This window comes from Dromiciops gliroides, chromosome 4 (genome assembly GCF_019393635.1).
Source record: "Dromiciops gliroides isolate mDroGli1 chromosome 4, mDroGli1.pri, whole genome shotgun sequence".
Taxonomy (NCBI): Eukaryota; Metazoa; Chordata; class Mammalia; order Microbiotheria; family Microbiotheriidae; genus Dromiciops; species Dromiciops gliroides.
The window spans coordinates 311,952,466-311,979,404 of NC_057864.1; the positions used below are offsets into that span (position 1 = coordinate 311,952,466).

At 37.8% G+C, this 26,939-nt stretch overlaps 1 pseudogene; it reads right to left on the minus strand.

Moving 5' to 3' along the window:
• Positions 1 to 5,880: 5,880 nt before the first annotated feature.
• Positions 5,881 to 18,569, minus strand: LOC122755067 (annotated as a pseudogene).
• Between the last annotated feature and the right edge of the window lie 8,370 nt (positions 18,570 to 26,939).

Consider the following 26,939-nt stretch of genomic DNA (forward strand, 5'->3'; position numbering starts at 1 on the left):
CTCACTTCACTCTTTATTATTTCATGCAAGTCTGTCCATGTTTTTTTTTTTTAATAAAATCAACCTTCTCTTCATTTATTATAGCACAGTTCCATCACAATTCTATAAACAACTTATTTAGCCATTCCCTAATTGATGATTGCTACCACAAAGAGACCTACTATAGAAATTTTAGAACATACAGATTCTTTTCCTTTTTACCTGATAACCTTGGGAAATAGACCTAATAGTAGTATTGCTTGGTAAAAGAGTATACATAGTTTTAGAACTCTTTGGGCATAATTCCAGATTGCTCTCTGAAATGGTTGGATCAGTTCAGAGTTCTATTACTGTTCCAATTTTCCCAAATCCCCTCCAACATTTGTCATTTCCCCCTTTTATCATTCCAGCCAATCTGATAGGTATGAGATAGTAGCAAAACACAGGCAGAAAATATTGAAATCCTGAAAAAACAGATACATGAGACTGCTGTATTTTCCTTTCAATAACCATTCACATCATAATAGGAAGATTAATCAAAACAAGTCACAGTAGCAAGAGTAGTTAATATGACTAAGTACATATTCTATCCTTTTTATGATATCTCTTCTATCCTCCCCCATCAAGAGGAGGGACTTTGACTGCCATTGTAGACTGAGAAAGAAAATTATAAGGCATGAGATGGTATCTTGAAATGGTTTTAATTTGCATTTCTCTAATCAATAATGATTTAGAGCACTTTTATATGACTATATATAACTTTGACTTCTTCCAAAAATTGCATATTCATATCTTTTGATAATTTATCAATTAGGAAATGACTCATATTCTTATAAATTTGACAAAGTTCTCTGTTTAAGATATGAGGCCTATATTTGAGAAACTGTTTATAAAAAATTCTGCCTAATTTTCTGCTTTCCTTCTCATCTTGGCTATATTAGTTTTATTTGTACAAGACCTTTTAAAATTTAAAATAATCAAATTTATCCATATTGGTCTATACTTAGTTTCTGCCAGACTGCTTTTCAGTTTTCCCAACAATTTTTATTAACCAAATAGTGAATTCTTATACCAAAAGCAAATCTTTACATTAATCAAATACATAGATACTATAATCATTTGCTACCATGTATTGTACATCTATTCTATTGCATTGATTTGCCATTCTATTTTGTTGTACCAGATAATTTTAATAATTACCACCTTATAATACAATTCAAGATCTGGTACTACTAGCCGTCCTTCCTTTAAATTTTTTTTTTACATTCACATTACATTTACTTTCATTTTCATTTGATATTCTTGAACTTTTGTCTTTTATAATTTTTCTAGCACAATATATATATATATATGTATGTAATTTAATTGGGGGTAGCATTAAATAAGTAGATAAATTTAGGTAGACTTGTCATTTTAATATTTTTGGCTTGGTTCACTCAAGAATAATGAATATTTTCCCAATTATTTAAATCTGACTTACATAAAAATGTTTTATAATTATGTTCACATAGTGTCTGGGTTTGTCTCAGCAGGTATACTCCCAGGTATTTTGTATTTTCTATAGATTTTTTTTTTTGGCGGGGCAATGAGGGTTAAGTGACTTGCCCAGGGTCACACAGCTAGTGAGTGTCAAGTGTCTGAGGCTGGATTTGAACTCGGGTCTTCCTGAATTCAGAGCCAGTGCTTTGACCACTGCACCACCTAGCTGCCCCTGTAGTTATTTTAAATGAACTATTACTATGTCTTCTTGCAGGGTTTTGTTGGAAATATGTAGAAATGCTAATGATTTATGTGGGTTTATTTTATATCCTTCTACTTGGTTAATGCTATTGTTTTAACTAGCTTTTTAGCTGAATCTCTAGGATTTTCCAAGTATACCATCAGTTTGTCTGTGAAAAAAGTTTTATTATCTCACTGCCCATTCTGATTCCTTCAATTTATTTTTCTTCTTTTATTGCTCCTGCTAGTATTTCTAATACAATATTGAATTATATTGGTGATACTAGACATCCTTGTTTTATCCTCAATCTTACTGAGAAGGCTTCTAGCTTATCTTCATTACAGATAATGTTTGCTGATGATTTTAGGTAGATGCTTCTTATCATTTTAAGGAAAATTCCATTTATACCTATTCTTTAATGTGTGTTTTTTTTAAACTAGAAATGCATTGTATTTTGTCAAAAAGCTTTTTTGGGCATTTATCAATATAATCATATGGTTTTTGTTGTTATTAACATAGTTATGTTAATGTATTCCTTTTATTGAACCATCCCTGCATTCCTGGTATAAATCCTGCTTGGTCACAAATCTTTATGATATATTGTTGTAGTCTCCTGGTTAGTATTTTATTTGGGATTTTTGCATCCATATTCATTAGTGGAATTGGTCTATAATTTTATTTCTCTATTTTTGCTCTTCCTGGTTTAGGTATCAGCACCATATTTGCTTCATGAAAAGGAGTTTGGTAGGACTCCTTCTTTTCCTATTGTTCCAAATAATACATTTAATATTGGGATTAGTTGATCTTTAAATGTTTGGTCGAATTCATTTGTAAATCTACCTGATGCATTTTTCTTAGGAAGCTCATTTATGGCCTGTTCAATTTCTTTTTCTAAAGTAGATTTATATAGGCAATTGATTTCCTCTTCTGCTAATCTAGGCAGTTTGTATTTGTGTAAGTATTCTTCTATTTCACTTAAATTGTTAAATTTGTTAGTGCATGATAGGGCAAAATAAGGCCAGTTTCATCTTCATTAGTGGTGTATATATAACCATTTAATTTTTGATATTAATGATTTTGTTTTCTTCTCTCTTTTAAAAAATCACACCAACCAATGGGTTAATGTATTTTGTTTTTTAATTTATATTTATTTATTTATTTATTTTGAGAGGTGGTGAGGGTTAAGTGACTTGCCCAGGGTCACACAGCTAGTAAGTGTCAAGTGTCTGAGGCCAGATCTGAACTCAAGTCCTCCTGAATCCAGCACTGGCGCTCTATCCACTGTGCCATCTAGTTGCCCTTTACTTTATTTTTTATAAAACCAACTAGTTTTATTTTTATAAAACTAGCCTGTTTTATTTATTAATTCAATGGTTTTCTTACATTGGATTTTATTAATCTTACCTTTAATTTTCAGGATTTCCAATTTGGTGTTTAATTGGGGATTTAAAATTTGTTCTTTTTCTAGTTTAAAAAAATTGTGTATCTAATTTATTGGTCTGCTCTTTCCCTGTTTTTTTGATATAAGCATTTAGAAATATAAATTTTCCTTTTATTATGTCTTTTTCTGGATTCCATAGATTTTGGTATGTTGTTTAATTATTATCATTCCCTTTAATAAAATCATGTATTGTTTCTATTGATTGTTCTTCAAGCCACTCGTTCTTTAAGATTAGGTTACTTAATCTCTAATTTTAAATCTGTGTTTCCATGATCCTTTATTTAATGTAATTTTTATTGTATTATGATCTGAAAAAATATTTAATATATCTGCTTTCCTTTATTTAGCTATAAAGTTTTTAATGCCTTAATATATGGTCAATTTTTGTAAGGGTGCCATTTACCACTGAGAAAAAGGCATATTTTTTCTATTCTCATTCAGTTATCCCCAGATGTCTATCATAAATAGTTTATTTAAGATTCTATTCATTTCTTTGCCTTCTTTCTTATTTATATATTCATTCATTCATTTACTTACTCATCTACTTATTTATTTATTTGTTTGTCCATTTATTTATTCATCCATTTATTCATTCATTCACTCATTTATCTATCTATCTATCTATCTATCTATCTATCTATCTATCTATCTGTCTGTCTGTCTGTCTGTCTGTCTGTCTATTTATTCATGGTTAGATTTATCTAGGTTTTTTTTTTTTTTTTTGGTCAGGCAATTGGGGTTAAGTGATTTGCCCAGTGTCACAGATTTATTTAGTTCTGAGAGAAGGTTGAAATTCACCACTACTGTGGTTTTCCTATATAATTCCACCTGTAATTTATTTACCTTTTCATTAAAAAATCTGAATGCTATCACATCTGGTGCATAAATATGTAGTATTGACATTACTTCATTATCTATGGTACCTTTTAACATAATTTAGTTTCCCTGCTAATCTTTTAAAATTAAATCTATTTTCGCTTTAACTTTGTCTGAGATTATGATCACTATCCCCACTTTTTTTTTTTGCATCATCTGAAGCATAATAAATTCTACTCTACCCCTTTATTTTTACTTTGTGCATGTCTCTCAATTTAAATTTTTTTTTTTTCGGGGCAATGAGGGTTAAGTTACTTGCCCAGGGTCACACAGCTAATGCGTGTCAAGTGTCTGAGTCTGGATTTGAACTCAGGTCCTCCTAAATCCAGGGCCAGTGCTTTATCTACTCCACCACTTAGCTGCCCCCTAAATGTATTTCTTGTAAACAACATATTGTCAGGTTCTGGCTTTTGATCCATTCTGCTATCCATTTTCATTTTATGGATAAATTTATCCCATTTATAGCCAAAGTTATAATTACTTGTCATGTATTTCTCTCCATTATATTTTTCTACCCTGTTTATCCTTCTCTCTTCCTCTTTTTACCCTACCTCTCCGTGGAAGTCTAATTTACTTCTGACCACTGCCTCCCTAATTCACGCACTCTTCTAAGAGTCCCTACCTTATCCTATCCCTTTGCTCTTATATTCCTTATATTCCTCTATAAATTTAGGAGATGTTTATACCTTCTTTGCTATTGTTGAGGAATTTTCAGTCATGTCTGACTCTCTGTGACCCATTTTTGGGTTTTATTGGCAAAGATACTAGAATGATTTGCCATTTCCTTCCTGGCTCATTTTACAGATGGTGTACTGAGGCAAGCAGGGATATGTTCAGGGTCACAAAGTGACCCTACAAATTGTCTGAGGCTGGATTTGAACTCAGGAAGATGAATCGTCCTGATTCCTAGTCTAATGCTATATCCACCATGTGACCTAGCTACCCTTATACCCTACTAAATGCATATATTATTCACTTTTAAAACACATTTTTGATGAGAATAAGGTCTCCACACAAACTATCGTCTATCCTCCATCTCATCTTCCCCTTCACTGTAAGAGTTCTTCTATTCTTTTATATCATTTTAATATAATTAGTTCCATGTTACCTTTCTCTACCCAATTTTATTTTTTACGATCATCCCATCATAATCAACTCAATCCCAAACCTTCTATTTTTGTATACTTTTTCAAAGTACTCTAGTAATAATATTCTTAAGAATTAGAATTATCACTTTCCTATATAATAAGTAAATAGTTTAACCTTTTAAAACTCTTATGATTAGTTTTTCATGTTTACTTTCTTAAGTATTTCCTGATTCTTGTAAATCAAATTTTCTGTTCAGTTCTGATCTTTTCCTGGTCCTTTAATTCATTAAATATCCATTTTGTTTTGCAGCTTTGATGGTCTGGTTGTTCTTGGTTGCAAACCCAGCCCTTTGCTCTTTTGAATATCATATTTCAGACCCTCCAGTCTTTTAAAGTAGAAGTTGCTAAATCTTGTGGTATTCTAACTGTAGCTCCACAATATATAAATTGTTTCTTTTTAGTTTCTTGTAATTGTTTCTCCTTGACTTGGGAGCTTTGAAACTTAGATATAATGTTTCTATGAGTTTTCATTTTGAGGTCTATTTCAGGTGGTGATCTGTGGATTTTTTTCAATTTCTGTTTTATCTCCTAGTCCTAAAACTTTAGGAAAATTTTCGTTAATAATTTCTTGAAGCCTTCTTATATCATCTCTTCTTGATCTTTTTTATAGGTCAGTTGTTTTTCTTTTTTTCTTTTTTTTGGCTTTCCCGTCTCTTTATTTGTTACGGGGTCTCCAGAGGGGAAAGGGGGGCCCAGGTTCGCAGGCTCTCCAGGGCTCACAGGCTCCTGTAGGCTCCCACCGTCATGTCGAACAGCCTCAGGTTGGGGAAGCGTCCTGCTTTATCCAAGAGGAAATAGAAGCGGTGGCCTTTGACTTTGAGAGGCAGCACAGTGGGCTTCCCTCCCCTCGGTGGGCCAGGCAGGACACCTGACACAGGGGCACAGTGAGCTGAGCGCCCAGGCCAAAGAGGGTGTGAGTGGTCAGCGTCACCTGCTGCCCCCCTTTCCGGAGCAGCACGGGAGCGCACGGAAGGCTGGGAGAAGAGCAGCCTGAGAGCACCAGCAAACCCACAGAGGCGCAGCCAGCCGCCAGTCCGTAGCGCCAGAGCGCCGAGCCGGGGCTGGGGCAGCGCCCAGGGCCTTGAACGCCGCCCTCGGCCTCCGGTCCCTGAACACCGCCCCCGGGCCTGGCTAAGCAGAAGAGGCCCAGGAAGGCGAAGAAGTGGCCGTGCTCGTGCTCGAAGAGCAGCATGTCCCGGGCCGGGGGCCGCCTCGTGCAGGGCGGCTTGGGCCCAGGTGGCCTCAGGCGCCACACAGTTGTTTTTCTAATATGTATTTCACATCTCCTATTTTTATTCTTTTGATTTTGTGTTATTATTTCTTGATGTCTCACAAAGTCATTAATTTTCCATTACCCAATTCTAATTTTAAGGGCTTATTTTCTTTTGGTAAGTTTTTGGATCTATTTTTCCAACTGGTTGACTTTTTATTTTATTTTAATGATTTTCCCAATTTTCTTGCATTACCCATTTCTTTACCCAATTTTTCCTCCACATCTCTTATTTGATTGTTAAAGTCCTTTTTAAGCTCTTCTAAGAACTATTTAAAGGCTTCTGACTATTTTGCATTTTTCTTTGAAGCTTTATAAGTAGCTGTTTTGACTTCATTGTCTTCTTCTGTTTGAGCTTTCAACTTCTCTATCACCATAGTAGCTATCTATGGTTGGGTTCTTTCTCTGTTGTTTATTCATTTTAGTGGCCTGTTTTTGGCTGTTAACTCTGTTTTAGGGTTGGGCTCTGCCTCCAGGGTATGAGGGACAATGTCTCAGGCTTCAGGGTTTTCATACTTTTGTTTTCTGAGCTCTATCTGTGAGTCTTTGGGTTTTTCTTTCTTTGACTGTTCCATGATCCAAGGCTCTTCCTGCTCATGGTTTGGTCTATGAGCGATCTTCTGTTCATATACTGCAAACAGGGCTCCTTAGAACTGCTTCCACTACCAAAGGACTCATGATGGAAAATGCTCTCCAAATCCAGGAAAAAAAAGAATTGTTGAATCTGGATGCAGATCAAACCATACTATTTCTATTGTTTTTGTTGTTGTTTTTTGAGGTTTTTCCTTTTTGCTCTGATTCTTCTCTCATAACATGTCTAATGCAAAAAATATGTTTATTGTGATTGTACATATATAACCTATACCAGATTACTTGCTGTCTTGTGGAGGGATTAGGGAGGGGAGGGAGGGAGAAAAATTTGAAACTAGAAATCTTATAAAAACAAATGTTGAAAACTATCTCTAAATGTAACATGAAAATAATAAATTATTTATATGAAAAAAAAAAGAACTGCTTACACCAAAAATACTCTTGCTTCCTATGGTCCTTCTGGAAGCTCACTCCTCTGCCCTGGAACTGAAACCAGGGACTCAGTTTTCCTATGAGTGACCACAACCAGCAAGTGTGCCCCTCTGCCAATGCATCCACTGCATATGCTTGCTCCTTCTTGCCTGCAGCCACAGCCTGGGACCAAGTCCAGACCCTGGGACCACCACTTTTTGTTGGCTCACCAGTACTTGCAATTTGCTCTAGCCAGACCACCACCCCAGGAAGTCAGATCTTTCCTAATGTCTTCCCAGATTGACTTAGGCTGGATGACTGCTTTACCTGGATGTATTTCTGCCACTCTAAAATTAACTTGAGGCATCATTTTAAGTTATTCAGTGTGTGTGTGTGTGTGTGTGTGTGTGTGTGTGTGTGTGTGTGTGTAAATTTGAGAAAGCCAGGCAATTTTTTGCCTTGTTCCACCATCTTCCCACAAGGATTTAGTATTTATTTTTGAGTTTTGGTCAGCTCCATTTTAAGTTTTTTTTTTTAATTTTGAAAAGTATAGCTTTCAATGTACCTTACATTTGTTTCAGAAGGTCATGGTCAGCAGATATTTCCCTATCAAAGAAGGTATTTAAAACAGGCATGTCCCTGTCATAGAAGGTCATAAAGAATGTGTTGCTACATTCCCATAACAGAGTACTATTGATGATCTGAATGTCCTTATCTACCACAGATTTAGGTACCCTCTAAGGAGGGAAAACAATAACAAAAAAATGGACATAATTTGACATAATTTGAAACCCCTTCCACTCTTTTCCAGTCCTAAAAGATTCCCTGCCCCTCTCAGCAAACCTGTCACTGTGGCTGAACTGCTCAGGATTAGCTCTCTTCTTAAGAGCCTGAAATTTGTGATAAGTGAGCAAAGGAGCAAGAGGCATCATGGAGTAGCAGATAAGAGAGCCAGCCTTGCAGTGAGAAAGGCCTAGGTTCAAGTTTAGCCCCTGATACATATCATTCCTACTGTCACATACATATGTCTTTAAGAGCATAAGTTATAGGAAGATTCTTGATTTGCATTGGTAAAGACAAGAATACATAGCCTACTTCCAAAAAAAAGTGTTAAGATGAGAGGGTTAGCATGACTGTTCTCACCAACAAAGTCCCTGGCACTGACAATGAAATTACATCAGAAACAAGTATGACTTTATCCATGGAACTGACATTTAAGAAGATGCATTACTCTTTATTTGGTTGCTGCACCCTAAGGATTACTGGACCTTTCCATCTATTTGAGTTTCAGCTGAAACCTTCCCTGTGTGTTGCATTTCTTTATTAGAATGTGAGTTCCCTGAGAATAGGAGCTGTTGCTTTTGCATTTGCATCTCCAATATTTATTGTAGTGCTTTGCACATAGTAAGTGCTTAATGAATGTTTTTTCATTCATTCATTAATTCATTCATAAGTGAGACTAGAACTCAAGGTTGTTATCAGTCAATATCCACTCTTCTGCCCACTCCAATTCACTGTAGCTATCTGTTTCCTGGTCAAACATTACTTGTCCTAGAGGTGTTGTGGGATGATAAGTTCAGTACTGCTCTATTTGGGGGGGGGGGCAGAAGATAATTGGATAATTTATTTTTAAGCTTTTCTAGCCTTGCCTATGTAATGCAATTGCTTTGGACAACCTTGAGTTTGATGAGGGATTCATAGTATCATTGGAGCTGCTAGGGATTGAGTATTAGTATTGGATCTACATTGATTATTGTTTGTTTACTAGTAGATTGCTTTGTTCTTTGACAAAAAGAATCATATAACATTTTCTTGAGTGAAAGGATGAGGGGATTGAGGGAATTAGAACAGAAAAGTGGTAGTGGAAATTGAGTGAACCACACTGACTCCAACTCATGACTCAATTCTGGAACTAGCTTAGTTTCCTTTTTGTTCAATTATGTATCTGGTCCAATTTCTGTCTTGTGAGAAAACTTTATTCATTGTGGAAATTGTGAGAGGTCTTTATTTGCATTGTTTGAACCTAGCCCTGTATAGCTGGGAAACTGGACCACCTCTACCTGCTACTTAGAGACCCTTAACTCAGGGCCTAAGTTATGCTAACTGGACATCCAGTCATATCCAAAGATTGATGCAAGAAGTTTTCTCACAATTATACATCTTGAGCAACCCATATGTCTTATCTGAAAACTGGCGCTGTACTGGTCAGTCAGTTATTGTTTCCATGTTCCTTGGATTGAATAATTACCTGGGGAGAGTGGAACACCTCTTTTTCTGATTTTAGGGAATTGTGCCTGTTTGCTTTCCTTAGAATATTGTCTGGTCTGGGACTGACTGGCCCTGTGTTGATCTAAACAGAGGTCAGCAAATATCATCTTTTCTTCTCTTTCTGTTTTTTTTTTTGGTAGGGCAATGAGGGTTAAGTGACTTGCCCAGGGTCACACAGCTAGTAAGTATCAAGTGTCTGAGGTCAGATTTGAACTCAGGTACTCCTGAATCCAGGGCCAGTGCTTTATCCACTATGCCACCTAGCTGCCCCAAATATCATCTTTTCTAGAACTTGGATGGAATCTGTGAATGAAATATCTTGCTAGAGTCTAATCAAAAAAGAAACTAGAGCCTTTCATGTTTTCAATTTAAATAGTTGTGAGGACCTTAAAAGCAAGACTTGTCTATCTTGGTTTTTGATGAGAAAGCAAATACTAGAGAAGCAGTGTAATATAAATTAGGCATAAATGGAACTTGGATAATTTAGGTACAGGTGTAATATAACTTATGTTGTATAGCATAATGCCTTCCACAGGTTAAACTGAATAACATAAAAACTCATATTGTGAAACCTTGACTGAGTGGAAGTCTTAATTAAGTGGAAATGTTTCTTTATTCTGTTTTAGGGGAAAGAGGAAAAGAAGAAAAACAAACTATAATCAATGATTTAATTAAAAAATAAAACACTTGTTTCAGTGGTATGATCTAGGCTCATCATTCAGCTTACTTATACTTTCTTATTTTATATGCAGTTCTGGGCACAGTACTATACACATTTTTATTTTGTTCTCTTTTGGTCTGGACCTGTGCTAATAAAATCCTATGAATGCAGACCTGAAACTTTTCTATAACTCGTATAATCTTAGAGAGTTGCCTCAATACTGAAAAGTTAAATGACTTTCCCAGGGTCATATGAATGTGTGAGAGGCAGGATTTGAACCCAGGTCTTCCCAACTCCAAGGGAGGCTCTATATTTATTACACAATACTGCCTCTCCTTATATGCAGAATTGACAGTTAAGAAGCACTTGAGTGAAAGAATGAACTAATGAATCTTCAGGACTATACAGATAAGAATGGAAATTCATGAGTGTCTGAGAGACAATTCAAAGCATTGTACTTTCATATAAAAATTCGGTTTTGTTCCATGCTTCTATTAAAAAAGAAGAGTGGAGTAATACATTTTTACAAAGATTTTTAATAATGTATTAGGGGTAAAATGTTAATAGGAAAGATCAAATAACCAGAATAGGAGAGAAGGGAAAGGAGCAAGTATTTATGTAGTGCCCACTCTGTGCCAGGCATCATATGAAGCACTTTTAGAAATATTATCCCATTTGATCCTCACAAAAACCTTGCAAGGTTGGTGCTATTATTATCCTCGGTTGAGGAAATTGAGGCAGTCAGAGGTTGTGACTTGCCCAGAGTCACACAGCTAATAATTGTCTGAGGTTGGATTTGAAGTCAGATCTTCCTGACTCTAGGCTCCAGCTGCTTCTGGTGCAGAATAACATAATACTTAATTATCACTATTAATGGAGGTTTAAATGTATCTCATAAAATATCTAAAAAGATGGTATTTATTGAACAATGACCTGAAAAGGATCTCAAAACACCTAAAAGTCACCCCTATTTGTTTTCCCCATGAGGAGGTTAGGAAAAATGGTAGAATGAAAGCCATGTCTCATGGCTTCCATGTATGGGGAAGTCTATGATATGACTTATGGAGAATGACATAGAGTAGACTAGATCTGTTTTGGCTTCTGCATCAAAGTTGGAGAGGGACACAATTTGGAACCACTTCAGTTCTGTTTGAAAGTACCCAGGGACCCTCAGGTGAAGGGTACAGCATAAACACTAATAAATATTCTTGCTATTTCATTATTGTTATGATGAATTATGTTGTCGGGAACATAAAGCTGCTGGAATCAGAGTGAGAACAGGGAGGGGAATGTGTCTTCCTTGAAAGATTGTATTTCACATCTGTAAAGACCCCAAAGAACTTTTGGCAGAGAACCATCAGCTGGAAATTTGCAATCTGCACAGACACTGGAGTACCGATGGAAAAAAAATTTCCCTTGAAAAACCTGTTGTTCTAAATGTCTTGTGGCTAACAGAAGCTCATTTTTTCTTGGCAAGCTTATAGTGAGAGGACAGGAGGGAAAGAAGGAGGGATGTGTGCTTGGAAAAGGAGGGGGAAGAGCAAAAACACTTTGAAGGGAGGGTCTGGCTCATGACTTGACTTTGGTTCCTCTTCCTAATACTCCAACTTTCAGCTCCCCAAGATCTCAAAGTAGCCGAGGATTGTAAGCTTTTCTGGGTCATTTGTAGTCTGCTGAGCCTTTGGACTTCATGTGTTTAGATGCTTAAAATAAAGTACATGGGATGACATGGGAAACCAGTTATATTGAAATACAGTTATATATACATATATTAAATTATTTATATATCAATTTATTACAAACTATATATAAATATAGTTTAACATGTATATATAAACACATGTATATGTATGTGTATGTATACACAGGTTTATAGTTATACAATAAACTATATAAATGACATTTATATACAGCTTTATATGTATATATAACTATATTGTGAATACGTACATATACATACACACATACCATATTTCAATATAAATGGGTTCCTTGTTCATCCTACATATTTTATGATATGCATTTAAAAACATTATTCTGAGAAGTGGTCCATGGTTTATAACCTAGAGTTAAGAACCTACCCCAGGGAGCAAGGGTATTGAGAGGGGAACAGGGAAAATAGACTATGTGGTAAATAGAAGAGAGGCAAGAAAGGAAATTTTGGTGAAAGGACTTGATGAGTAGAATCAGTAATTTATGTCTGAAATGGATCTAAGGTGTCTGGCTTTTTGGCCCTTCCATTCTGTTCCATTCTATTCCCTTCTTTTCCCTTCTGTTATACTTGGGGATCCCAATATTTGTATTTCTGTCTTTTCAAACCCTGTCTTCCCAATTTATCACTCTCCTCAACTGTCATTACCTCCACATTCTTTTTTTAATTATAAAAGTATATTATTATTTTCCAGTTACATGTAGAGATAGTTTTCAATATTTGTTTTTATAAGATTTCTAGTTTCAAATTTTTCTCCCTCCATTCCCTCCCTCCCCAAGACAGCAAGTAATCTGATATAGGTTATATATGTACAATAACATTAAACATATTTCTGCATTAGTCATGTTAGTTATAAGAAGAATCAGAGCAAAAAGGAACCCCCCCCCCCCCGCAAAAGAAAAACCACAGCACCAAAACAAAAGAAATAGTATGGTTCAATCTGCATCCATATTCCACAGTTCTTTTTTTTTTTTTTTTCTGAATTTGGAGAGCTTTTTTCATCATGAGTCCTTTGGAACTATCTTGTATTGCTGAAAAGAGTCAAGTCTATCACAGTTGATCAACACATAATGTTGATGATACTATGTACAATGTTCTCCTGGTTCTGCTCACCTCACTCAGCATCAGTTCATGCAAGTCCTTCCAGGTTTCTCTGAAATCTGCCTGTTCATCGTTTCTTACAGCACAATAGAATTCCATTACATTCATATACCACAACTTGTTCAGCCATTCCCCAATTGATGGGCAATCCCTCCATTTCCAATTCCTTGCTACCACAAAAAGAGCAGCTATAAATATTTTTGTACATGTGGGTCCTTTTCCCTTTTTTATGATCTCTTTGGGAAAAAGACCTAATAGTGGTATTGCTGGGTCAAAGGGTATGCACACCTTTATAGTACTTTGGGAATAATTCCAAATTGCTCTCCAGAATGGTTGGATCAGTTCACAGCTCCACCAACAATGCATTAGTGTTCCAATTTTTCCACAGCTTCTCCAACATTTATTATTTTCTTTTTTTTTGTCATATTAGTCAATCTGATAGGTCTGAGGTGGTACCTCAGAGTTGTTTCAATTTGAGTTTCTCTAATCAATAGTATTTAGAGCATTTTTTCATATGGCAATGGATAGCTTTGATTTATTCATCAGAAAGCTGCCTGTTCATATCCTTTGACAATTTCTCAATTGGGGAATGACTTGGATTCTTATAAATTTGATTTAGTTCCCTATATATTTTAGAAATGAGGCCTTTATCAGAAGTACTGGCTATAACTTTTCCCCCCAGTTTTCTGTATCCCTTCTAATTTTGGATGCATTGCTTCTGTTTGTATGAAAACTTTTAAATTTAATGTAATCAAAATCATTCATTTTGCATTTCATAATATTCTCTATCTCTTGTTTGGTCATAAACTGTTCTCCTTTCCAAAGATCTGAAAGCATTACCTCTACTTTCAATCTACCTCAGACATACAAAAGGATGGTCATAGAATCCTAGATTTAGAACTGGAATGGACCTCAGCATTCCAGGGCCATCTTGTTCAACCTATTGATTGTACACTTGAGAAACTGGGATCCAGAGAAGTTAAACAACTTTCCCAAGGTCACTCAAATAGCAAAGCCAGGATTTGAACCCAGTTTATTGGATTCCAAATCCAGTTGGCACTCTTTCCTCTGGCCCATGTTGCCTCATACCCTTCTATCACCCATAAGAATTCTACTTCCAAGATTTAGAATATGAAATTCTTCTATTTGAACACAACCTCTTGTTATTCTGTCCTTGTACCTCACTTATCCTAAACCTATTATTTAACTTCATTGCAATCTTTACCTTCTCCAATCTTCCTTGATCTCCCCTTTTCCAGGCTATCACCCAAACTCTTTGCTCTCTTTGAAGTCAACATTCTCCATACTTGATTCAGTTTCTCCCATGGCCCATCCCTGTTCAACCCTTTTCTAAATCCCAAATGTGGACCACCTTTACTATCTCCCTTCTGTATTATTCTTCTTGAGTTGCTTAATGGTGTTGGAGGAAATCACATGATGGTGTTAACTAGATTAACCATAAATCTGTGTTGTTTAATCTCTCTTACCACTGCCCAGCAATGCTTTACTCTTCCTTATCATACTTTCCACAGCATCTATTCCAAATGTTCTCCTCTCTCAAGCCACATATACCACTCTGTTTTGACTCAGTTAAAGACTATACCTTATATTTTACCACATCAAGGGAGGAACTTCAGGAACTCATTCTTTCCCCTAGTTCTAGACCTCAAAGCTAGAACATTCTAGAACATTCTCTTTCACTCTCTCTTCCTTTGCTTCAGTCTCAGAGAAAGAGAATGCCTATTTCTTTTTGACTGTACTTCTGGTGCCATCTGTTCTCACTTCTGCCAGGAGCTTGGCCCTTCAGTTAACCCTTCTCTCTTTATAATCTTCAATCTCTTTTTATTAACTGGCTCCTTTCCCACAATCTATAAACTTGGCCATATGTCCTTCATCCTTAGAAAACCTTTACTTGACTTTATCATCCCCTCATTATTGTCTTATATCTTTCCACCCTTTCACTGACAAACTACTAGGAAAAGCTTGCTAGACTAATTGCCTCTACTTCTTCACCTCTCATTCATGTCTTAAACCCTTGCAATCTGGCTTTTGACATCCCTCCTGAACAGAAAACTTCTCTCTTTGAAGTCGCCAATGGTTACATAATTGCTAAAATGAATGCTCTTTTTTAGTCTTCATCTTTCTTAACTGCTCTGAAGCTTTTGACACCACTGACCACTTCTTGTTCAGACATTTCAGTGGTGTTTGACTCTATGACCCCACTTTTTGCAGAGATACTGGAATGGTTTGCCATTTTCTTCTTCACCTCATTTTACACATGAGGAAACTGAGGCAAACAGGATTAAGTGACTTGTCCAGGGTCCCACAGCTAGTGCCTGAATCTGGATTTGAACTCAGATCTTCCTGATTCCAGGCCTGGCAATCTATTCACTGCACCACATTGTACCACACCCTCTATCCTCCTTGGGTTTTCATGAGACTATGTTAACATAGTTTTCCTTCTATCTGTTTGATAGCTCCTTCTCTGTCTCTTTGGTTGAATTTTCTTTCATGTTCCTCTCCCTTTATGTGACTGTGTCCCAGGGATTTCTCCCAGACTCTCTTTTCTTCTTTCTCTAACACTCTTTCCTGGTAGATTCAAGTATCATCTCTTTGTAGATGATTCTCAACTCTTCAAATCCAACCCTCATCTTTCTCATGCTCCACTACTACATTACCAATTTCTCCTGGACAACTCCACCTGGAATTTCCATAGGCATCACATCCAACATGTTCAGAACAAAATCTATTATAATCTCTCTCCCTGCCTCCACCTTGCCAAATTCATCCCTCTTTCCAGCTTCTCTATTTCTGTTTAGCAAATCACCTTTCCAATCACCTAGGTTTGCAGTCTTGGAGTTATTCTCAACTCAACTCTTCTTCACCCTTCCATACTAATCCATTATCATCTTATTAATTCTATAATATCTCTGATATCTGTTTTTTCTTTCTACTCTTACAGCCACTACCCTAATTAAGTCCTTAACAATACTTGCCTGGACTAAGGAAATGGCCTCTTCATTGGTGCCTGACTCCAGTCTCTTTCTTATCCAATCTATCATAACCACAGCTGCCAAAATGATATTTTCAAAAGTATAGGTCAAATGATGTTACTCCCCTGCTTAAGGAGCTTCAGTGGCTCCCTATTTCCTCTAGCTTTAAATACAAATTCTTCTGAAGTTTATAACCCTTCACAATCTGGCTTTAACCTAGCTTTCTATATTGATATTACATTACTTCTAGTCACACTCTACAATCCAACCAAAATGGCATACTTGTTCCCAATACATTAATTCCATCTTTCACCTCTTGCCCTTTCAAGAGATCATCTCCCATGCCTGAAATGCATTATTTCATTATTCCTTCCACTTAGAATCCCTAGTTACCTTCAAAGCAGAACTCTGGTGCCACCTCCCTCAGAAGGCCTTTCCTGATCTTCCCAGTCATTAGTGCTCTTCCTCCCAAAATGTTTTGTATTTAATCTCTGAACATTTTATATATTTGTATATAGGTTGTCTGCTCTCTCCCCCTTTCCATTGAAGAAATGGGATATTTGGTTTTTATCTTTTTATCCTAAGTTTTTAGCATAGTAACTGACACAAAGTAAAAGCTAACATTTCTACGGCACCTACTATATGCTAGGAACTCTGCTAAGTACTTTACATATAACTTCTCTTTCGATTCTCATAACAACCCTGTGAGGTAGGTATTATTATCTACATTTCACAGATGAGGAAACTGAGGTAAACAAAGATTAAGTGACTTGCCCAGGGTCACACAGTGGATGGATTTCAATTCATGTATTCCTGACTCCAGGTCCAACATTCTATCCATGACACAACCTAGCTGTCTAGGTGGCACAAAGTAGGCCCTCACTAAATGTTTGTTGAATTGAACTAAAATGAACTGAGTATACTCATTGGTTACGAACTTGAATTTGGTTGCACAAAGGAGGTATTCCTAGAAGTCATAAGAGGATGACCTCAGTCACAGGAAGTACCTATACCAAATATTCCAGCAGTGTGGTCCCATGGAAAGAGTGCTGAATCTGGAGTCAGCAGACCTGGGTTCACAATCTACCTCTGATGCCTACTACCAGTGTGACCTTGGGAAAATCACTTAAGCTCCTTGGCCTCAGTTTTCTCATCTGCAAAATGAGTAGTTTGGACCAAATGGCTTCTGATATCCTTTCTAGTTTTAAATTTATGATCTTATGAAAAATTTCCTTGATCTTTGTGTGTTATGATATTGCCAAGGCTCAGGTGTGCTGTCTGAATAATCAGTGCAGCTGGCCCATGAAAGGCCATTGTGGAAAGGGGATGCTAGCTCAGCCTACTGGAGATTTTGAGAGAGGGTTCAGCATTATGCTCTCTGTGATTGGCATCTTAGGAAACTTGTTCAACATAGGGTATATGTCTATTCTATAATATGAATCTATCAGAGTGAGGATAACTCATTGGAAAGATTTTGCCATCACTGGGGAATTTCTGGAATACATTTAAAAATATCTTTCTCCATTTATGGTTACCATGATATAGTAAATCAACTTCAATTCAATTCAAACAACTAGGTTCAATCTAGGTTGTAAAGGGCTTCAAATGGCAAACAAATGAGCTTGTTTATGATTCTAGAAGCAGTAGGGAGCCAATGGAGTTTATTGAGCAGAGGAATAACAAGGTTAGAGCTGTGCTTTAGGAATATTGACTTGACAGTTGTGGATTAGATGGATTAGAGATGGAGAGAGACTTGAGTTATTAAGAGACTTATTGCAATAACCAGCGTGAGATGTGAGGAGAGACTGAATTAGGGTGATGGCTGTGGGGGGTGGACTGAAGGACAGAGAAACGAGATGTTATAGGGGTAGAATTTACAAGATTTGGCAACTGACTGGTATGTGGGGTAAGAGTAAGGATTAGCTCAAAAGTGAATATGACACTAAAGATGGTGGCACCCTTGATGAAAAAAGGGAAGTCCAGTATAAAAGTGGGTTTGGGGGTATGTGAGGGCCAAAATTTGATATACGGAGCGTATTAGGGTGACTCGCCTTAATATTGGGGTTCCAGAAATATGAGGTACTCTTTTAGGTTTAATCTTCCCTTTGAACTTTCCTTTTTATATATTCCTCCCAGGCCAATAAGAAAAGGAGCCTCTGAGCTTTAGTTCATAAAGGATCAGGTTTTATTACTTGGGAATTAATTAAACCACAAAGGTGAAACCAATTAAGGAAATAAGGAAGTAGAAATACAAATAGATAGTCTTAACTCTAAGCTTAGTTCATGAAATCCCAGAGCATTCCCAATTAAGCTAGTTCAAAGGAATTTAGGGTTTTCCATAAGTGACTCACCGACCCCAGGGTCAGCATGCAGTTTTCCAGTGCCACACTGAGACCCATCGCTAACACGATGCCGCCACGCTGAGCACCACCAGACTGATTGCCAGGCTGAAAAGTGTGAACTCCTTGAACATGCCCTGTCTCCTGGAAGTTCCCTCCCTTCTGGTCGCATTCTGTTTTTTCCTCCCACAAAAGGGGAGGTCCTTCTCAGTAGCACACGTAATCTCAGGGTGGGCCAGGTGTGGCCCCTCCCAAATGATTCAGCTAAAACTTTTGATATTAATCTTTAGCACAAATAATTTTTACCACAGGTAGAGATAATGAGATCCCTTTAAGACATTTGAAATGTCTTCGATAATGTCATGTCTTCTGGATAAACTCTCTTTTCAAGTCCAAGAAGCCCTTGGGACATCCAGTTTGAAATGCTTAATCCATAGGTGATGATGTGGCAGTGGTGCTCAAGAGAGTATGGCTGGATACTTAGATCCAAGAGTCCTCTGCAGAGAGATGATGATCAAATCTATGGGAACTCATAAAGTCATCAAATGAAAAAGTATAGAGAGCGAAGAGAAGAGAGCCCAGGGCAGAGCTTTAGGGAGCGTCCACAGTTAGGGGTCAGGATGTGGATGATGATGGAAAACTTAGAAGGACCAGTTAGTTGGAGAGGAATGAGAACAAAGTTGTGTAATGTGCAAAAGGCACTATATTTGGGGGGTTCAAAGATAAAAGTGAATCTGCTAGTCTCCTCAAAGAGCTTCTGTTCTACTGGTAAATATCATATGGGTAAAGATATGCAAATACAAAATAATTTGAGGAGTGAGAGAACACCAGGATCCAGAGACATCAGGAGATCCTTCATAGAAGAGGTGATGCATGAAATGAATCCCTTCTTGAAGAAAGATGAGAATTTTGAGAGGAAGATAAAAGAGGGGGTGGGATTTGAGGTACAAAGGATGGCCTGTGAGAATGCATAAAGTTAGGAGATGAAATGTGGAGTTTGGAAACAGCAATTATTCCAGTTTGGATGAAATATGATGAGGTATAATAGGAAATCAATCTAGAAAGTGAGTTTGGAATTAGTTTTAGACGAAGGGCCAGGAAGTTTGTGTTTGATGTTTTTTTTTTATTTTTTGGTGAGGCATTTGGGGTTAAGTGACTTGCCCAGGGTCACACAGCAAATAAGTGTTAAGTGTCTGAGGTCAGATTTGAACTCAGGTCCTCCTGAATCCAGGGCCAGTGCTCTATCCACTGTGCCACCTAGCTGCCCCTATGTTTGATGTTAAATAAATCACTGATGGTTTTTAAGCATAAAAGTGACATGGTCAAATTTTGGCCTCAAGAAAATAATTTTGGCAATTATGTGGAGGCCCAGGATCATGGACCCTTGTGAGAAGAAGCTGTCACCTCTGTGGTCTCCAAGAGCATGGAAAAGAGCTTCTACTCAGATTTTAGACTTTTTAGATACTTCTTTTTGGCATACTTGCTCTCCCTTGGATTCCTAGGGATGAGGGCAAGGGGGAGGAGGAAGGTTTTCCCCATCTCTCTCTTATATCCCCCCTTTCCCATCAGTAATAATGACTTACAGCAGAAGCAGCCTGAGACTTTCTCACTTGGGCAAGCACATATTTCTTGGACCTCACAACTTGTGGGTGCCTACTGCCTTTCTGTTTTCTTTTATGAGCACAGGTAAATAATTAATGTACCTGAGAAATTAATGTTTCCAACCTCATGGGTGATCCTGAATGCCCAAATCCGACAGAAGCTACCCAGAAGAAAATTTCTTTAATTGTGGAGGAGAGGGCCACTAACAGGAGAATTCTGTGGCTAGATTAATACTGTGTCACAGCTGGACTGAAGATATAGATCTTGCCAACCATCCATTATATTTATGTGTGGCTTGAACAATGCAGATCTTTGGTAAATGAGAAATATCTTTTCAGTGGTCCTACAAAGGGTCTTTATTTTCTGGGGGAAGTATAATGAGTGTAATCAGTGCTTTGAATATATTTCACTCTATTTGATCATGAACACTTGTTAATCTTTTGTATCTAATGCCCTTTTTGGTAGTGTGGAAAATAAAAAGCTATCCAGTACCCAACAGGATCCTATTTTTCATTTTTTTGGGAAACCCTACATATGAACCATAGCTAAGCTATTTTAGAGAGTCCCCCTGATTAGGACAGAACTGGAGAGAAACTGTTCCCATGGTATCAGGTTTTCAGGATTAATCTTTTTAAATTCTTTTTAAAATTTATGATATAATTATATTTTATACATATATCAAACATAGATATAATATATACAAAGACACACAGGATAAATCTTATTCCTGGACTACAGGTTAAAATTAAAAAGAGATTCCAAATAATTTGGGAACCATTGCATGACAGACTACTTAATCTTCTACTCTTCGCTATCAATGCAGATTCCCTTTCTCTTGCCTCCTCTTAGCTCCTCTTAGCATGACTTCTGATATTGCTCACGTCACTCTTGGATACCCTGAGAAAGATAAGGAATATCTGCAGAAGACTTTGTTCTCAGTTTGAAACCTCTTTTTCTAAAAAAAAAATTTTTTGGTTTAATTGCAAATTTATGATCTAGCTCTGTAAATCTTGCCCTCCTGCAGGCTGTGTCTGGTGGGCTCTCTTACTTGTATAAATCTAGAGAAAGAACTGAGAGAACTGAAAATTTAAGCATGCTATAATTTTGTTCCATAAATTGTAGTTCACCAATGTTCACAACGGGGTAAAGACAATCAAGAAAGTCTTCTTGTAATAGATTCTTAGAAGCTGGAGGTGGCAGTCAAAAGGGGAAGGATTTGTGGAAAGGATGTTCATTATTGCTTTATACACTATGGAACTTTCTGTAGAAATTGGTTTAGCAGTCAGCTCTTGTTCTACTGCAGATTTGCTGGTCTGGAGAAATTATCCACATCCGTTGTTATTCTTCCTTCTGGGTATTACCCTTTTCTCTATTTCATTTCTCATTAGTTTGTCTCTGCAAAAGTCCCTCACACTGACCCCCATTTCCCAGAGAGTTTTTAGAATTTTTCCACTTAGCTGGAGGGCTTTCAAGACCTTTGCGGCCAGTCTTTGACCATAATGCATCCCCCCACTGCATCTTTGTGCTATCATGATGGCTTACATGTTGGTGAAGGAGGCATCAACCACATCATCTGATTTTTATGAGCAACATTGTCAAAAAAGACCTCCTTGCCCCCTAAACCCTATATTTCTCTCGCAGCCTTCTATAGGAAGAGAAATGCAGATTGTTAGAGACTTATTGAGTGCCTGAGTCCCTGTTAAAATGTAAATACCTAACCCTTTAGCAGACATGTATACCTCAGTATGAATTAGTTTAATATGGAGAATCTGTGGCCCATGAAATGACTCAGACATTGGCTTAATTTCATTTTGCTTCTGTATCAAATACCAAGAGATAATCTCATTTTTGACTATAGTTGTGAAAAGTCAACATGGCTTTAAAGGGTTTATTGACAATACTCTGAAAGGCCACAAGATTGTAATGTCACTATGTAAAAATAGACTTTTAAAAAAGGAAGTGAAAAATAAACTTAAAAAAAATAATATTTCATTGCGAAAAGACCATTTTTACTCCATGATTTCCAGGCTAGGGAATTAGAGGCTCTGATGAAAATAAGGAAAATAGAAAATTTAAAGATCACCCACATTCCCAAAATGTAGATAAGAATAAAAACACTCCACAACAAATATGGCAACTTTTTTTTTGGCCAGGCAATGGGGGTTAAGTGACTTGCCCAGGGTCACACAGCTAGTAAGTGTCAAGTGTCTGAGGCCAGATTTGAACTCAGGTCCTCCTGAATATAAGGCTAGTGCTTTATCCACTGAGCCACCTAGCTGCCTCTGTGGCAACTTTTTAAGATAAAAAAAAGTTAGATTTTTTTTTTACCTTTTAGCCAGTGTGATATAGTGACAATAGTACTCAATTTGGAGTCAGATGACCTCAGTTTGACTCCTGAATTGTCATTTGGAGGCTGTATGACATTGGACAATTCATGTCCAATTCATGTCAGGGTTCCAGTTTCCTCATTTAGAAATTAAGAGGTTGGACTTGCCAGTTCTAGGGTCCTTTCTAGTTCTAAATGTGCAATCCTGTGATCTGTAAGGTCCTTTTCTCTTGACATTCTATGATCTTTGATCAGGGCTTTGGCAAACAGTAAGGTTGCCAGTACATTTTGTTCCCTGTCTTCCTTCCTGACTCTTTCTCCTAAACTCTTTCTCTTTCCATTAGCTGGTCAGCTTGCATAGATGGTAGTGGTTGTTTTTAAAACAATTATTGATTGGATATAATTTTGTGTTTCCTGTTCTTAGTTTAAAAAAATGGAGTGGAACATGAAATCAATTTTTACTTCTGTGGTCCTTGATTGATTTTTCTGTGGGTCAATGATCTTTGTTAAAAAAAAATCTGTTTTATTAAATGACTAGTCATTATACTGGGAAGCAGCGGGATGGAATGAAATAATTCCCTCATTTGTAAAATGTGAAAATTGGATAATGTGATCTCTAAAGTTCCTCTTGGCTCCAATATTCTAAGACTCCAGATAGGATTTGGTAAAGACTGGGTTGGAAAGGTGAAGAAGAGATGGGGTACTGCTAGGAAGCACCATGAAGACCCTGGTACGTTGTGGTTAGATGATAAGGGGGGAGGGTCAAAGACAAATGAAAGTAATAGATGACATTCATATAGCTCCTTAAGATTCACAAAGCAGGGGCATCTAGGTGGTGTAGTGGATAGAGCACTGGCCCTGGATTCAGGAGGACCTGAGTTCAAACCCAGCCTCAGACACTTGACTTGACAGTTATTAGCTGTGTGACCCTGGGCAAGTCACTTAACCCCAATTGCCTCACCAAAAAAAAAAAAAGATTCACAAAGTACTTTCCATGTATTATTTAATTTTATATTCGTGGAGATAGGTACTACAGGTGCTACTATTCCCATATTTCAGATGAAAAAAAAAACCCACTGATGCTCAGTGAGATGGTGACTTTTTCAAGGTCACAGTAAAGATCAGGAGATTCATAGAATCTGACTTGGAAAGGGGGACCAAGCCTAGGGTCTCTTCAACTTCTAAGTCACATGGTCTTTCCAGCACACCAACACTTGCCTACTTCAATGTTTGGTTCAGGGCTGGGTATGTGCATTGTGGGGACCAATTTTTAATTGGGGAGTGTTAGCTAAGTGGATTGCCACAATATTGGGGCAAGGAAGGAGACCAGCAGCCCCCCTCAAAACAGAACAGGATTTATTTTAACAAGAATGAACTTAACACAAACAGGATCAGTAGGATCAAGGGAAAGGAAATAAAATGGGGAAAGGAAAATTATACAACCTGAAAAATATCACCACCCAGGAATCAGCTGAGAATACACAGCAGAGCTCCTGTTGCCTTCCAGCTTCCAGCTAGAATGGCGACTTCTCCCTGTTCCCAGAAACCCCATATAGCCTCCAACCAATTGTCTGGCCACTCTGACAGTCACATGACTGCCCTCATTAGGCTTCCAATCATTATAATTTTGCCAGGCCCATGTAGGCATCGGTGAGTGGTGATGACATGAGGTACCAGGGCCATGGCAACAGCTACAACCAGTGGGTGGAGCACCGTGTGGTTTGCGGAGCACCAGGTCAGTGCGTGCTGAGGCATAAAAACCTCAAATAACAATTAATTCTTTACAGCATCATTTTGGGTACTAATGCTACTCTAGCTGTCCCTGCTTTGGGGATGGGGGAGAGGTATCCATAGATGGGAGGGCTTTTGTGACCTAGGAATGAGGGGATGGAAACCTTGAGTAAGGGTAGAAATAGTATTATCTGTTTCAAGGTCCATGGCCTCTCATCAAATTCATCACATTGTCTTCTGGATTCCAGCAAAGGTTGGCTCAGAATTTTAACTAGCTGGTACATGGAGGGGTAGCAGAAGGGGAGAGTGGAAAGTGAGACAGGTGAACAGGACATCCAGAAATCAGAGCTTGAACTTTAGATAAACACTGAGGCCATTTGAGTGCAGGTCAGAAAAGGGCATATGGGTTGCAGAGAGGGAAAGGAGTTACTAACAGTCAAAGTCATGAGCATCAGAAGTCAAAGCTGATTAAAAACCAGCAGAAAGAGATTGATGGACTCACAGTTGCCAGAACTGACAGTCGAATGAGCTTGCTTGCTTTGGGTTATGGTGTGTATTTATACTGGGCGCTCACAGACATTGACTTTTCCCCCTTCTAGGTTTGCTTGATACATTTATTGATTCTGACATCTCTCTGATATCTAGTTGTGTAAATTCATGTTGCCCATGGGCAATTAGCATTGAATAGTCCCAATGCCAAGTTCATGGTAAGCAGTGCCAATCGGGTAATGGATATTCCATCTCTAATCACATGGCAACTGGTACCAGAATTTTGGTCTAATACTTCACAAGTGTTGGACATATCAGAAGGTATTTGTGACAAAGGTATAAGGGGAAAGTCCTTAGGTATACATCCACATGTGGACTTTTCCCCTCATTTCTTCTGTTTTACACAGTTTCCCTTACTTTTCCTGATGTTGTATTGCTTTGCTTTTTCTACCATCTTATCTCAGTTGGTGAGGAGGATTTTTCTTCCTCAGGTATTCCTGCCACCTACTGGCTTTGAAATGAGAGGATCTAAGTTTGAATCTCAATTCCTTTACTTACAACCTGTGAGATCTTGGTCAGGTTATTAACTCTTAGGGCTTCAGTTTCTTTACCTGCAAAATTAAGGGCTTGGCTTCAGTGGCTTTTCAGGTACCTTCCAGATGTAGAACTCTCTATTTGAGATATGTATGTATATATGTATATATGTATGTATGTATGTATGTATGTATGTATGTATGTATGTGGAAGGATGTTCTAGAGAGCAGTGACAAACTCGTCTGATCCAGAGGTATGCTCACAGAACATGCTTATGCAGTTAGCAGTTATTTGTCCTTCATTTGTCCAAGGGTCCATGACATTGGGGTGATGTCATGACTTGCGGTGAATTAGATTTAAGTAAGGGAGGGCTGTGAAAGAGCACCAACCTCAATCCCTTCTCCAGAGCAATCTGGGTTTGGTGGTATGATATATATCAGGATGCCTGGAGATGGCCCTAGATGTTTAAGGCAATCAGGATTAAGTGGCTTGCCCGGGGTCACACAGCTAGTAAGTGTCTGAGGTGAGATTTGGACTCAGATCCTCCCAAATTCAGGGCCAGTACTCTATTCACTGTGTCACCTACCTGCCCCATATGCTTATCCAGGGAATTTGAGAATAGGATGTGTTCATTGGCATGGTAATCAGACTAGGAAATATGGAGTTTTAAAGGAGAAAGGTAGAAGGAATGTAATGGTGAGCAAATCATAATCATTCTTTCTGCCACTGTAGATACTACATATATGATAGTTAAGCACAGCTTGGATCCTTCTTAACTTTACCAGGGGTAGAAAGGGGGCAGATTATAGAGATATACTAGAGCTGTATGTGGAGGAAATAAGGAAGTGAGGTATGAAACTGATATATTCTTTCAGTCTGGTTCCTTGAGTAGGGGTTGGAAACCTAGTAAAACACACACACATAGACATGCACACACCCACACACCTATACATAAGCACTTGATGTACGTGAAAAGAGAAGGGACACAACTAAATAAATGTACCTAAAACAATCTGGGGATTGAGGAGTCAAGATGGTAGTTGCTGGGATGATGTCTTTTCAATGTACTTGAACTATTGATGTTGCCTTGGGAGAGACCTGCAAATGTGCTTTGAATTCCTTTACCTTGTCAAGAGACTGGGCACCAAAGTCCTTAGAAGATTTTCCTATTTGCAGAAAAGCCATGTGTATGAAGCACTTGCCGGCTCCACATGGGAACAGATGAGAAGGCAACAGAGTTTCCATGTTTTGGCCTGCTTATTAGACAGTGTTAAGGGCTAAAATTCTAGCTAAACTGTCTAAAATATGTAATGAGTGGTCGCCAATAAATTATAAGCTTTAGCAAGAGTTAGACTTTTAAGCATTTATTAAGGAGAATAAGAATTTGGTAAAGAGAGAGAGAAAGGCCTAGATTCTTATCTATTAAAGGGAGAGCGCATTTCTAGCTCCCTTCTCCACCAGCGTCCTCAGGAAAGAGCATGAGACCGAGCGCCAGTCTCTTCCTTCCTCCTCCCACTAGCCCGTGTCACTTCCTGACGCCAAAGAAAAGACTCCTGGTCTTGCCCTCAAAGACCTTCGCTTCATGGGCGGAACTCTTCTACAGTAAGTCTCCAGCAGGTGGCGTCATTCCAATCATTACAACAAGGGGTTACTTCCTGGTCTGAAGAGGATCATGTAGTTTGGAAATAAATATGTGCACTGGTTGTAGTGATATCATTTTATTCATTTGTATTATCTGATTAAAGTCT